The 15501-nt window shown below is 39.9% G+C and overlaps 1 protein-coding gene across 1 annotated transcript in view; it reads left to right on the top strand.

Annotated features, from left to right (window-relative positions):
* The window catches only part of LOC309708427 (cytoplasmic phosphatidylinositol transfer protein 1-like), a 74098-nt gene that overhangs the window by 712 nt on the left and 57885 nt on the right, over nt 1-15501 (top strand). The window lies entirely within an intron of this gene.

Here is a 15501-nt window from a genome sequence, read left to right as displayed (position 1 = left end):
TTCTTACGGCCGCACACTCTAACTTGCTCACATGCAGGCAATTACATGCATATTACATTGCATTGATGTAATGCTGCACACGATGACACTAACACAATGCAGAGCAGGGGTCGGCACACTGATACCTGCATGCACTTGTGCCGCACGCGGCGATGTCAGAAAGAATTGTCCATTGTCTGTATTCAACCTATTTGTCTGTTTGGTCCCGTGACACAGTCTAAAATTAGAAGGTGAAGACGATCGCTGCTCTCTTGTCCTGGCATGCTTGCTGTACAGCACAACAGCATGTTTATCAATTGTCACCCAGGCCTTTGTTTTTCTCATTCATCTCCATCCCTCTTGTCGTTGTGATGTGTGGGTATAGGGGGTGGTGTTCTTATGGCTGGGGGCTGGTATAGTCACGTGGAACAATGCTTTCCAGTGGCATCTCCTCAACCCCAGACTTTAAGAGTAAAATCCACATGAGACTTGGTCATCTCTGAGGAAAGAAACAAGTATTGTAAAGCGTGAGCAGATAATGAGACCATTTTTTTGTCAGGCCTTTTACGGGGAACTTATTCATTCATATTTTCCTCATTTTTGCTCTCTGATTCATACATGAATGTGGTGATTGAGTTCTCCAACAGAAAATGTGTGTAACCCTCATTATATTCTTGTTTTCTGACACCTTCAGGATTTGAGGAAATCATGATTAGAGATGCAGGAAGAGAGGATTTTTGCACTGAAGTGCAGTTACACGCATCTCCCGTTTACATGTACAGCCTTACACAGTAATTTTAGATTCACTGGGAAAATCTTGCCGCATGTAATAAGTTCACTTTTCTTGCCATGGCCAGCAGCAGTTTTCTCAACACAGAGACTACGCAAAGTTTCACACCAACAATTCATGTAGAGACCTGCGGTTAAAAGGGAGAAGTCATTTTCTTGCACAAGGGTGTTACAGGGACAGTGTGCTCATGCCTGTGTTCTTAAACACCTTTGTGGTGGTGTGTGTGTGTGCGGTGATAATGCGTCTTAGCGTTCACACATGCTTTTTTTTCCATTCAGTAAAGCAGCCTTTCCTGTGAACATTTTATAAGCTTAGAGGAATAGCGAGCACTTTCTTGTCACGTCGGTTTAACTTGTGAACAGATGGTAGTTATGAGAAGCAAGAACAGTGTAATCAAAGGCTCAATCTGCAATCGCGTTTTCAACAAGAGGGTCACCCTAGCACGAAAAATTCAAAGCACCACATTGGATGCTGCTGTTTTTTCCTTTATTTACAAGTCTGCTGATACGTGGGAGCACCTGACAACCGCTTATGTGTATATTTATGAGAATATGCTGAGCCAATGACACTTTAATTTACCAGTTCGTACTTTCAAAAATGCTGTTACAGTGAGGCTTGACTTTTTGGCACCTGCTGTTTTAACTTCCTGTTGCTATTTTTTCCTTCCTCTGCAGTCGGGCTAGACCCAAACTATGAAAAGCACACGTAAACTCAGAGTGAACTTAAAAAACCCCAAACCCTGCTATTTATGGTTATTGTCAAGCTTTAAAACCCTTATTGAGGTTTGTATGATGAGGTGCAATGAAGCTAAACAAAATACTTAAATATACTCTTAGAAATACAGTAAAATTGGAAGTATAAGGAGTGTAGCGTGTATGTAGTTAAAGGTGAAGAAAAAAATAATATGGACCAAAATGCTCAAAAACACTGATGCTTTTGTACTGTACTCAGAATCTGATAGTTAAAAAGAAAACAGGGATGGAGACATTACTCTTACTTTTCAGCAAACAAGGAGGAGAGTGGTCATCCACTACTGCTCACACAGGCCCCGCGCTTTGCTTCTTTTTTTATTTGTGAAGATAAATCCATGTTTGGATGAAACACAGGAAGCAGGGCACCATTGTTTGCTGACAGTCCTGTTACAGAAAGGAACCTCCTTAATGATCTGGGGGAAAAACATATTAGGCTGTAGTTTGGCCTGTTTGTTCTTACTATTCTTATCAAGCCTGCACACATTGAGCTGAGTGTCGTCCCCTCGCTCCTGAAAATCCAGTTTCCTGCCAGTCCAAAGGGATAGGAAGGATGGATTAAGATAATGAAAGACGGAAGGGTAGAGTAGACAGATGAGGCATAAGGACAAACCGCGTTGTGCTGCCGGTTGATGTGCTGAGCAGAAGGGAAAGGATGGCAGAGAGGACAAGAAGAGTGGAGTGGAGTGGAGTGGGGGTAATGGGGGAAGTTCTGGGAGATCTTTTTTCCCCTTATAAGCTCCCTTGTGTCATAAACCGATACTGCGTACGTACGTGCACTTAGATTCTTAGAGTCGTGGGGACATGTAAGGTCACATCTTTCTGTGTGTCGTCTCTGGGAAGAGATCACTGTCTGCTGCTTGCTGTGTTGCGTCATTCGAGCCCTACTACTGAGGTTGGACTGGTTATCTGTGCTGTGTTTATACAAGTTTAACAAACATCATGCGCACTGAAGGAATCATTTAGCAATACCAGAGTGTATGAGCTGCTCTGTGAGGCTCAGTTCTCTTTCCTCTTAATCATCTCTGGGTGATGATTAAGATGCCTGTCTGGATGTGTTCCTGACGTATTACTGCTGCAGCATTTTTCCATCCATATTCTGCCTTTCTCATTCTTTTTTCCAACTTTAAACAGAGGAAAGTGGTCTTCCCAATTTCTTTGGACACGAAACTAGAAAAAAAGAAACCACACAGAGAACACCTTATTATGTTCACGCGAACATTTTCCTGTGCTTAGCTTAAAGATTAGAGAGAAAGGAAAGAAATCCAGTTTGCACAGAACCTTTAAAGCTCACTAATTTCCAATCTTTACCATTTTTTAAAATCTCAAATAGGAAGTGTAAACACAGCACATCGTGGTCTTATAGGAGATTATTTTCTCTGTTCAAATCTAATCTTTTGACCACACATTTGAGTGGCAGGCAGCAGATGATGTCACAACTCTCAGCCAAGAAATAGACATTACCAGACGGCGGGTTGGCTATACTAGCTGAACTTTAACTAGACATTTCAGTATTTATGATCAGTCACACTAGCTGCTGCTTCTCATCTAGATGTTAACACCCAAGGCCTGTACTATGAAGCTTTGTTAGTGGAAGGTTTTTGCACGGGGTTTTCAGTCTTGGTGAGGTAACTTAGTTTATTTGGTTACACGCCCATAGTAACTTATTCTGTAAACCTAAACTTCTTTGGTGCAGGTTATTTTCGAGGTAAGAAAATGACACATAAAAATACATGTTGTCCAGTCAGTTCTCTTGAAAGCAGTATCTTATTTCCTGAAAAAGGATATCTTGATATCCAGGTTCTTGTTACTGCTTTGTGTTATGTAGCTAAGTGAAGTCAGTCTACATACATTTATAGTACAGACCAATCCCTTGTATAATTTTATGATAAATTACGGTTTTTGTCAGCAATAGCCATAGACAGAAAGAGGGTCTTTTTGGAAGACAAGAGCGTCGTGATGTTAGAGGAGATTAAAGTCAGGCACCATGTATTAGTCAGTGGACTGAATAGCCGATGGACAAACAAAGTGAAACATGTGGCGTGGACAAGTCAGGGCAGAAAGAGAGAACTGTGTTTATCACAGGCTTGGATTTATACACATTCCAAGTGGTAATATTGTTAGATTTGCTTCAGAGATGAGCTCATTTTAGCCTCAAACTTAGATTTTATAAGTAAGTATTCATAAGTCTTGAAATTGCAGTGGCAAAAGTTTCCACCTAAATGCTCACAAGCCTTGTTGTAGATTGGACTCACCTAGCAAATGAAAAGATTTGCTCATATTAACTAGAGATGGACCGATCCGATATTACGTATCGGTATCGGTCCGATACTGACCTAAATTACTGGATCGGATATTGGAGAAAAATAAAAAATGTAATCCGATCCATTAAATATCACGAAAGCACCTCACAAAACTTGCAACACGCCGTAACTCACCTCAGAACGTTAGCACGTCGGAGCAGTATGCATCACGTGATAGAGCGGCTGTGGCATGCGGGACCTGTCGATGGTCTGGATAGCATTTGGAGCTTCGCTAGCAACCCGGCATTTCATCTCCGACAAAGTTATCCCGAGAGAAGTAAAGCAAGTGTGTAAGTCCATCTCTGAATGTTTGTAAAGCATTCCTGCGTTAAGCTTAACAAACGATATATGGAGCGACTGCCTCTTCTTGCTGCTACTTCAATCATGAAACTGCTTAACGATCAGCTGATCGGCTTTTCTGTCGCTAGTCCGTGTCTCTAGTTTGTTTTTGGCCCACTTTGCACCAGAAAGAGGAAACCAGCGGCTGAACAACAGCAGCACGTTTAAGCTTGATCAGCTGTTGTTAGAATGTATTTAATATTACTTTCTACTCGAGGATCTTTTTCTACGTAGCTGACGGCTGGTAACTGTGCAGGGGCGGATCTAGCAAAGTTTAGCCAGGGGGGCTGATAGGGCATTAACAGGGAAAAGGGGGCACAAAGACATACTTTTCTTTCTTATTCTCATTTAAAATGTCGAGCTTTTAATAAATAATTATCTGACACCCAAAGTTTTAATTTGATGTAAAATGAATAGAAGTCAATTACTGTATATAGTAACTATTAAGTCTAATATATATACCCTAGTAAGCTATAGTACTTTTTCCTTTGGGAAGGTACCATCTGTGCAGTCTGCAATTTTGTTGAAGAAAGATGTTGAATCTATTTAATATTTCTTGAAAAATAATTGATTTCTGTGCATTTTTTTTCACACTGCATCAAATTAAGGTTGATTACGTCGATTAAGCATCATGAGGTGGAGCGTGAGGGGTGGGTCCCTATTTTTTATTTATTTATTTTTGTTGTTGCTGGGAGTTGGAACCCTATTAGTTAGGTTGCTTAATATTTATGCTAAGTACTCTTTAAAATACCAGAATAGGGAGGATGGTGTAGGTTTAAGTTTATTAGATTGATCAGTATTGCTGAACTATGAAATATTTTTTTTTGCATACAGGTATAACAGAATAGCTTTAGTGTAGTTGTTGTTTTAAACTTGAGTATGAACTTATACAAAATGCAGCAAGATATTTAAAAAACAGTTTTGTTGATTAAAAAACACTATATCGGATTCATATCGGTATCGGCAGATATCCAAATTTATGATATCGGTATCGGTATCGGACATAAAAAAGTGGTATCGTGCCATCTCTAATATTAACTTTAATTTTGTCAGTGTAATAATAACGGCCAGGATGACTCGGTGTAACTCAAGCCTTTGAAGCAGTTCACTCATAGCGTAGCTTCTCTGTTTTGGTTTAAAGTTCCATCTCAGAAGATTTACATGTAATACTAACCAGAACCACTTAGCCAAGAAATAATCATTTTCCCTTTTAAGTGCCTTGGGAATAAATCTGCTCTCTTCTCCTACGAGCTGAGCCATTCATCAGCCACCGTGGCGCTCGACAATTCATCAGCCACCTCTCTATCCTTTCCAGTAAAGGATAGGACACAGATGGATGTATTCCTCCTCCTCCTCTTTCTGTCTGTCTGTCATTATATATTTTTCCTTCTGCAGCAGCTCTCACTTGTGCCTCAGTGTCTTTGTTTGATATGTATTTTTGGTCAACCTTTGGCTAACCCGAGTCTCTATGTGGCACCATCGGCACAGTTGTTTGAGATCGTAGCCCTGGTGGATGAATTTTAAGTTTTCATTGCGAGTACAATTTCACACTGTAATAGCTTTATCTGTGTCATGAAAAGGGAACCGGAGAATCTCTTTGAATTGTGCTCAGATGTAGACCTAGACCGTATCATTTGAATAAGGTTGTCACAAGAGCGCACGATGTTTTCAAGGGAAAAGACAAAATGATGCAGGGCCTCATTGCCTCTTTTTTCCTTATTAACTGTAGTGACTCAGAGGATAATGACATTCAGCAGAGGATAGTGAAAAACACACCCTCTCAAAACTGAATTAACTGAATATCCATGAGTTTTTAGTCTGTTTGGTGTAGTCGACAGACAGTAGTAGCCTTTGGCTGAATGCCTGTTTGATGGGGTGTTAGCGCTGGTAGTAACTGAAGGATTATGACAGCATCTGATTGTGAAATGCTGTAATCTCCTGAAAGACTTGAGCTGGGATAACAGCTTTTTTGGGAAAAGAATGACACATTTAGAGGAAACCCAGAGGTATATCCATTATTGACCGCCATGTTTATCATTTGGAGGGAGTAGTAAAGCCAGATTTTGCAGAAACTGCTTTTTTTTTTAGGTGCTAGAGAGAATGGATGGCTTGATATATAGAAGGGTGACTTAATAAATGAGAAGACTTAGGGTTGGCTGACTGCTTGAAGGGATGTCTGGATGGTAGGTTCAAAGGAAACCTAGGTGGTTTTCTAACTCGACATTTTTTCGTGGTATTCATATGTTTGCAATTACCAGTTTTGTATAAATTCATTACAGAATGCATATCCTGATGTAGCATGCCCACATACTTGCCAAAGGAAACCTGCATACCTTACTGTAGTGTAATTTATGTTTGCATAGCTTAATTTCAGCTGAACACCTGCTCTGCTTCGACACAGCTGAGATTACCATTGATGTTGCTGACTAAAAGCAACTTGGACACAGAAGTGCAGTTAGCATCTGTTAGCTGTAATGTAGCGGATATTTACAAAGCACCATGATAGGATTTTGAATTGCTGAGTCATTTTGTGACTGATGAATATCAGTTGTAAATGCACATGGAAGCATTCATATTGTTCTGACATTGTATGAGCCCTCGAGCTTGGCAGTTTGAACAATTTCACGCAACACTGGCTTCCATCGCTTGATGTACTAATTTTATCTCAGTAAAACTGTTCTATAGACAGTAAAGGGTTACATGTGTTGGAAATATTGTCTGTTTCCCCAGGATATCTAATTTGTGTTGGAGGAACAGAAAAAGATCAGTCTCTTTAACTTGATTGGCTGCCATTGTCAAGTGATACTTTGGCCCAGAGCAAATTTTTATGACACTAGCAGTTATTTTCCATGTGTCCACAGGATGAAAGGCAGAAAATATGTAAGAACAAATCTGTTATGGCTGAATGAAAACAGCAATGCTTCTTTGGTGTTCCTGTGGTTTGAATGGATAATGTAATAAAGTTGCAAAGTGAGATATTGGTGATTGCTGTAGGGAACTTCTCTTTTTGCGCTTGTTAGATGAGTGAGGTGGAAGTTTGAGTTTTCGATTCATTACCTGCCTTCCGTAGTATATTAACGTAACCTCAAGATGACCCCAAAGCTCCATGATATCCCTGTATCAAAACACCAGTATTTAATTCAAAAGCAGAGCTGCACATTTACTCAGTATATTGTTTTCGCACTTCATTGTTAGATCCCTCCAGACCACCCCAGAGTTTGTTTGGGAAACAGGGCCCATTACATGCTGTTTATTTAGTTGGTTTCGTGGTAAGGTGCAAGACCTTTTTGCCATCTGGTATACATGACAATGCTATGATTCAATCAGCGTCTCATTTACTGCCATTTACTCTTCTAGAGGAAACCATCATGGGTTGTGACGGACCATTATCCTCGGATGAAGACTATTCTCATTTCCTAAATGGCACTGTGTGTGTGTGTTTGTGTGCCGGTGTGGTAGTGTATCTGGATTGTATTGAGACAAAGGTCTTTTCATAACATAAGAGCTCCATGATGTCGTCATGCAACACTGACAGCCTCGTCTGGACCGATCCTCTCCTTTATGTTCCATACTTTTAGTTGGAACGAGTGTATTTGTGCCTCTTTTTTGTTTTCAACAGTAAGGCACATGATCATTGCAAGCTCTTCAGTGATCTGTGCTCTATAGCAGCATCAAGCACTCGAAGCCTGAGACGCTTATGCGAGACTGATAATGAGCTCAAAATGATGGACAGCAGTTCCCAACGTTTTGAGAGAGAGTGAAAACCCAGTGATCACTTATTGGAAATTTGCACGACACACAAAAACCCCACTCGGATATCATTAGGAGTATTGCTTAATCATTTTCTGTTTTCCCATAAAGTCACATAAAAATAAGTAATGGAGTTAAATGAGAGCAGCGCAGGCTCTTTTTGATCAAGCCTTGGCATAAAACAACCTCGTGTCACCATGGAGAAAAAAAGGATTTCTTCCAACGCGCTAGCAAATCACACAGGAGGGATAAGAGACGTTTTCTACTTGCAGCCACAGTTAGAAGGCGGCTGCTAAATCTGTAAAATGTGGCTATAAATAGAGACAAAGCAGCTGATTCTTTACACCAAAGCAACTTTCTTGCTGTGTTCAATTTGGGAAATGTCACTGAAAATGCTTACTGTTTGCTACTTTGGGTGCATATGCTAATGCCGTGTCTCGGAGATGCTTTATAAAAAGAAAAAAAAAAAACATGCTGAGATTAGAATAAAATGTAAACTTCCTTTTTATTGTTTGCTCTACATCCTGCTACAAGAGTTGAAAGGGTTGCTCTTCTCTTTGGCCCTCAGTGTAATTGCGAATGCTGCCTTGTATAAAATCACCAAAATATGCACAAATGTGATACAAGGATGAGAGGCTAGAGTCTAGATAGAAGATGAGTGTAAATTAATATACACAGACTCTTTACAGCACTTGACATTACAGGCATTCATTTGCTGCTCTCAAGTGGGTTTGCGCAGATTTTCGTTGTTGTTTATTGAGAGAGCTTTCGCAGGGGTGTGGTTGAAGAGATTTTGCAGGAAAGATGACAGGAATTACATGGAATGGTCTGCGTGAATGAATTAGTCAGTGCCAGTAGCAGACAGCAAGGGCATCAGAGAAGTAATGTATGACAAATTAAGGATGAGAGGCGAGCTGATGATGATGTAGTGTTGATATGCATGATGTGTACTACTAATAACGCATGGAGACATGGGGAACGCAAATGTAGTCGCGTGGAGTGTGTGCATTCATCGTCGTGAAGTGATATGCATACACATAGAAGCACTATAGCAGCAGCTGACGTATGTGAAGATCTCCTTTTTAGTTTCTCTTTATTGGGAGTGGACAATGTAGCCTCAAAACTATACCACAACATTTCAGAAAGAATTTGTGATAGCGATATTTAATGTAGTACAGAAACCCCCCAAAACTGAACAGCATTTTGTTGATGCTTGCAGCTTGCACATAGCAGCATCGATAAGTAAATAAAGGGCATTTAAATTGTCCTTTTCCAATAAGCTGCCATCAGTGTCAATTACAGTGCAAAAGCAGTGACACAGCACAAGTCAGATGTAAGAGCAAAAGTAGCCCTGATAGTGTTCTGGCTGCAAATTTTAAATAAAAGTATGACATAATTGCCTAACGCAGCTTATTTTAACAATAGCTTGAGCAACTTAACTTTGTAAGTCTTGAGGAGCTGCATGTTACAAACTGAAAACTGAAAAAACTAAAGAATCGTTTTGGGATGTTGCATTTGGGTCGAGTTTTTAAACAGCTGCTTAGAATCCTGTTTTTCCAACACGTCAGTAATTTCCATCCACCGTTTGCTCTTCCTGTCATGTGGGATGAAGCTAGCGATTCTTGGTTGAGCCATTTGTTTGCACATCACCAGCTGCTAATATCTTCTTCTTCGTAGCCTGGTTTTACTCGGAGGTTGTTGCCCCAGTGGTTAAACTAATTTGAAATTGAAACCTTTAAGGGGAACAGTTTATAGTCGCCCGCTCACCCCAAGAGCTAAACTGGTGCCCAAATTGGCTCCTTTCTTTGGTAGTAAATTGTCGTCGAAGTACGAGATGTGGCTCTTGCTTCCAGACGTGCCTGGGCTTATCTCATTATTGCATGCACTGCAGGAAGTAAATGCATCACATTGCTATAGCAACAATATCACAGTATGACATTTTTTATATCACGTAAAAATGTATACCTACATTATTAAAGACGATATGATGTAGCTCAGCTCTGTTTTTTTTTTTGTTATATCTTAGGTGTAGCAGAGAACTTTGTGGAGCCTCTAGAGTGTCCCGAGAGACTACTCAAAACACACAATATGTGGTATTTATTAATAATAGATTTTAGGGCAGACACTCAATATTATTTCATTAGTAAATCTGTCCATTTTTCCAAATCATTTGTGCGAACAGTGGAAAATTCCCATTAATTTTTTTCCTGCACTCGAGTTGGCGCCATTTAATGTCCCCCCCTGTCTTACCATCGGTGCCAAAAACATCCCCATTCATTCAAAAGACATCAACTTTGTCGCTCTCGCTTCGATGTTAAGGCGATATGAGGGAATGGGTGATTAAAACTGATTGATTGTACGGCAGTGTCAGAGTCATATCGCGCACATGCGCTTATGTCTGAGCTGTCAGTGGGGTTCTGCTCTCCACAGCAACCCCTGCATTTCCCAATGATCACTTTAACCAAGCTCGTGCACGCTCTATTATTTATCTTGCCACAACCGAATTTCCACACCCCCTTTTTGTGTTTTATGAATTATTGAGTAGATTCCTGCCAAAAGCAGAGGGGTGTGTGTGGGTGTGCAGGGTGGGGGATAGAGGGGTTGAGTGGTTGGGGGGGTTAACGTGATAAACAGAGTAAACACATCACTTCTGTCTGAGTAAAGTGTTGGAAATTATGATCCTACAAACGCACACAGGAAACTAGATTCTGGCTGTGACGCTGAAAGTGATTCTGAGAGGACAATTATTAGCACTGTTAAATTTCAAGGGTGATTTGATTTCCCTTTTAGGAAGCTCCTTAATGTGTTTTGTAGTGCTACATGGTGCTAAATCCAGTTGTGATGCTGATCTAACATTATACTATTAACAGACTTGCTGTCCCATCTTTTGAGAGTAAAATTATCCGAGTGAACAATCTGTTTTGAATTTCAAGATCACGCAATGTCTTCAAATCAGTTATATTCCACAAGTGCTTATTTATACAAGAATTACAACATGCCAGCATTAACTTTATACAAATGTAACTGTCTGTTTACATGAAGTAAACTGCTATCTGGGAAGGTTACCTCTATTGACTTGTGGCCTCTGCTGTCAGATTTGAATTTGTTCACGGTCCACTGAATATGTACAAACACACTTTAGCAACTCAAATATAGACTTTGCACTTGTACTGTGATATTGTGGATAATGAGTCTAAATTCACATGACCATAGACTAGCGTTGGTTGCTGTCGACAGCTAAGACCTGTTACAGCACAGACTGGTGTTTTGCTGCAGAAGAGCGCAAAATAAAAATGACGGCATCACATAACATGTTAAACGATGTTTTTAATCACTTCCTTTTGAACTGTAGTGCTCTGGTTTTGAGAGGCAAGAGGGAAAGTTCTATCACAAGTTCCAAATAAATACAACAAGGTGCTTAAAGCTTGATTTAGGCTTATATCTTCAATACTTAAGCAAATGCCAAACTGATAACGCTATCACCTTTAGTATGAAAGTGGCTTTAAAGTGGCCTCGTGCTTGTTCGGCTACACTGTTTGTGGCTGGCTATTTACTGTGTTCTGTGTGTTCTGCCCTGATTAGGTCTTTGGCCTTTCTTTCTTGAATAGCCTTTAGCTCTATAATCTATGAAGAGTGAGTTGCCATCTGATTCAATTTAATGTTCCGGTGGTCCTCTTTCACCGTCTGTAGTTTCACATGTTGTGCGTGTGTATTTTGTATTTGTGTATGTGTATACAGGCATAGAGCTGAACCTGTATTTGTACAGTAGCTGCTGGTCCCTGCTGTCTCTCCACAGAGATACTTAGACAGAAAGTGCAACAGAGGATTACAGAGAAATGGAAAATATAAATCCACAACCCCTCCCCGCTCCCTCTTTTTTTTTCTGCCTTTTTTTTCTCCATTAGTGCATGAAGAGGCGAGAAGGAAAGATTTACCAAGATGGGGTTAGGGTATTAAGATGGAGATGGAAAGTGGAGGTTCACCAGAGGCTTTCATTCAGTAAAATACATGCAAATAAGAGGAAGAAGGGGGAGAACAAAGATAGACTGAGATGGTGTACTTGCATGAAATATGGAGAAGGAAGGATACGTTTAAAAAGTCATCTTTGGTTTAGTGCTGCTTGCTGCTACATTAGGATGATTTCACTGCCTGACACTGAAATTATAGCAGCTTTAAGAGTGTTTTACCAATATAATGTGCTTTGTTTTTTTGTTTTTTTGCACTTTGCAAACTTCCGTCAGTTACTTTGCCGTCTTCTGAAATAAGTAAGGCTTAATTTCTCAGGTGCGTCATTGTCCATGTGTGTGCAAAAACGCATTTGGCATTAATGAGGCTATGAGTGAATCTATTTCTATCGCTTTTAGAAAAGTTTCAGCTTGCTCCCGCCATGTGTAACTGAGCTGCTTTTACACTCGGGATAAGAATACACTTGCGCACACTGGTCATCATGCTGTGCTGCTACGCCTGCAGCCCACACACAGGTGCAACGCATCTTTGGAAGAACTATCATCTCAGCCTACACACGCACATACATACACACACGCACACAAATTAGACAGGCTATAGATAGCTATATGCTGACACGCTTCATTATCGTCTCTGGTTTCTATGGTAACCAGCACCATCCTTCCCTACCATTACCCTGATCGCGGACTGGATTATAGTGATTATGGTGTAAGGCTATCCCTAGGATAACTGTCAAATAATGAGGCAGTTGAATGAGTCTTACTTTACCCCAAACCTGGGATTTAGCACCAATCACTTGCTTGCAGTGTGGATAATTTCAGCTTAGACACATTGATGCCAAGGTTAATAGGCTCTGCTATTTTTTTTAAGCATTTGTTTATGTTATGTTTCAGCAGGGTGTATATTCAATCCAGCACATACCTCTAAACGCAGCAAAATTTAAATGAACCATGAAATGTCATAAGCTTCTTTCTCTTTTCTGACAACAAAAAGACAACGCATGACGGAGCCCCAGTGAGGAAAGAAATGAGACGTTCAAGTGGTTGTTAATGTGCATGAAAACTGTTAATGAGAACAGTGGGCTAAGATACATGAACGAATCAATATTTTTGTGCTAAAAGGCTTTTGGGCTTGCTGGGGGTCCTCCCGCTTGTGATTAAACTGGTAGAAATCCTAGATGCATCCAAAGTGTTGGACTGATTGAATGACATTGCAATACTCCGACACTAGATTTTACTTGCAAGAGATGATTCTTTATTTAACCAGCTGACAAGAAATGCCACAGGAGTAAAACAAGCTTTCAGATGGTAAGAGCTTTTATCTGGATGTGAAATAAAAGCTTACATAGCCTTTAAGTGATTATAATGAAGGCTTGATATTTACCATCATCTCTGCATCGAACAACTTCTGCAGTTTGTTTTATAATTGATTGAATATTTCAGCACAATAACTGCTATTCAGGTGCACATTTTGAACTTCTCAACTTGAAAATGAGCCTTGTCCAAGTACGCTGAGCTCTCCTTGGGTACAAGATTTTTAAGGGAGTGCTGTCTTGTACTAACCTGGGCTAGATGTAAGGCCAGTATTTCCCCTGCCGCCTCTGCATGAAGGAATTCTGATGAAGGAACACAGAGATCACTTGCTGAATGAAGCTAATAAACTTCATGTCTTATCTTAATGGGCTCACAATGACGCTCAGGCAATCTCTGCAAGGGACTGCCTGAGTGTGAGAGAGAGGGCAAATTATTTTCCACACCGAGTTACAATTCCCCACGTAATTGTAAAGGTAGGTCATGTTTTGAACTCCTCCTTTGAAAAAGAAGAGTAGGTATTGATTTCTTCCCTCACTGGTGCAGGTGCGTGTGTGTGTGTAAATTTTCCCCTGTTTTAGTGTCCTCTTCCACCGAGTCAGCCCTGACCACGGTTGATTTGCTGTGTGATTTGCAGGATTAAGCAGCGAAAATGCCAGCTAAGATGCATTGACCGTGTGTGTGTGTGTGTGTGTGTGTGTGTGTGTGTGTGTGTGTGTGTGTGTGTGTGTGCGTGCATACATGGAAGCTACATGGTTGAGAGTAGGGGGATGAAGGGGATAATGTTTGGAGGAGCAAGTAGAGAGATGTGCTTGTCTAATCATTTAGATAACAGAATGGTTGATCACATTGATAGTTGGCAGTCAGCTTGTAGGAAAGTACAAAAGGAAATCGATGTTTTTAATTAGAAACTGAGCACATGTGCTTCTCTGTGCAGTTTTATAAAAAGATGTGGGTAAAGAACAGATAATAAGAATAATGATTTTTATTTTTATTTATATATTTGCATTTAATATTTGAAAGCATGGCTCTTCTGTAAAGCTGGCAATTGTTGGTTTTTTTCTCTTTTTTGTCATTCTGATTGTGTTTTAAACACTTAGTATTCATTTTGTTTTAGTTTTTTTTATGTGTGAAGGTCACGCTCCTGGTTAAATAAATATTTCTATGTTTTTTTCTCCTTTCTGACAACAAACAGAAAAAAAATGATAATGGAATCCCAGTAAGGAAAGAAATTAGACTTTTGACCTGTTTTTTTTTTTAAATTATATGTGTAAAAACAGTTAATGGCAACGGTGGGCTAATAAGATACATTAGCTAATCTAACAGTTGTAGCTTTTATCCTAAAAAGGGGTCATCTTGCCTGTTGGAAACCCTATAAGTGGCTTGTTTTGTAACATTTTAAAGAGACTGTAGTCTGTAGCAAATCAGAACCATGTTAGTGGTTCTGTGAAACTGTACATGGGTATAGCAGTGGTTTGGAGCTACTTGCTAACATTAGCCTGCTAATGCTCGCTAACTGGCGCTAACCAGCTGAGCTTGTTGAAGTAGTGCAATTTCCCCAGGTGGGTCCTTTGAGGTCATACCAGTTTTTGTGCCAACTCATCCAGTATGTTTTATAATTGGCAGGATTAGGAATTTAATATTTTACCTGCTGGTGGCCCCCGTGGAGGCCCTGCATGGATGAAAGTGCTACGACAGGGTTGTAAAGTTCTGCAATGGTAAAATCACCAGACTCGGCCCAGCTAGGATAATCAGCGATGAGGACTGTACATGGCAGCTGAAGCTAAATGACCCAAAGAGACCCTACCCCCACCCCTAGGAATGCAATTATAGCAATACTGTGTAACATTTCTCAAGGGATTACTAAGGAACGCGGACAAGATTTATTTTTGTATATGTAGGAAAGTTAAGTAGGGTTCAAGAAGACTGTTGTCTGTTTGTTTCAAGCTTTAAAAAACGTGTTATTTTTTATTGTTGTTTAGTTTGAATAATTTCTACATTACACTACAAATGGACGTAGCCACAGAGTAATTCTCACAGACTTTTATGTTCCCTTTTAGACTTTTCTGTTTGCAACAACATTGATATACGGTTAAATCATGTTTTAAAAACTCATATTTTTTGAGCATTCTCATAGACAATGATTCTAAGGATTTTTTTTTTTGTCTCTGCTAAACTTCAGATTTAAAAAAAAGAAAAATCCTAGAAGTAGTTGTTCAACAATTATATGGCATGATAGATGGCAACAAGAATTTTAATTGCCCATGCAAAGAGAAATTCTTACGGTTGAATTATAAAGCTGTGTCCACACTGCA

This window comes from Aulonocara stuartgranti (genome assembly GCF_965226115.1).
Source record: "Aulonocara stuartgranti genome assembly, chromosome: 6".
NCBI lineage: Eukaryota > Metazoa > Chordata > Actinopteri > Cichliformes > Cichlidae > Aulonocara > Aulonocara stuartgranti.
This window is presented reverse-complemented; position numbering and strand designations above follow the sequence as displayed.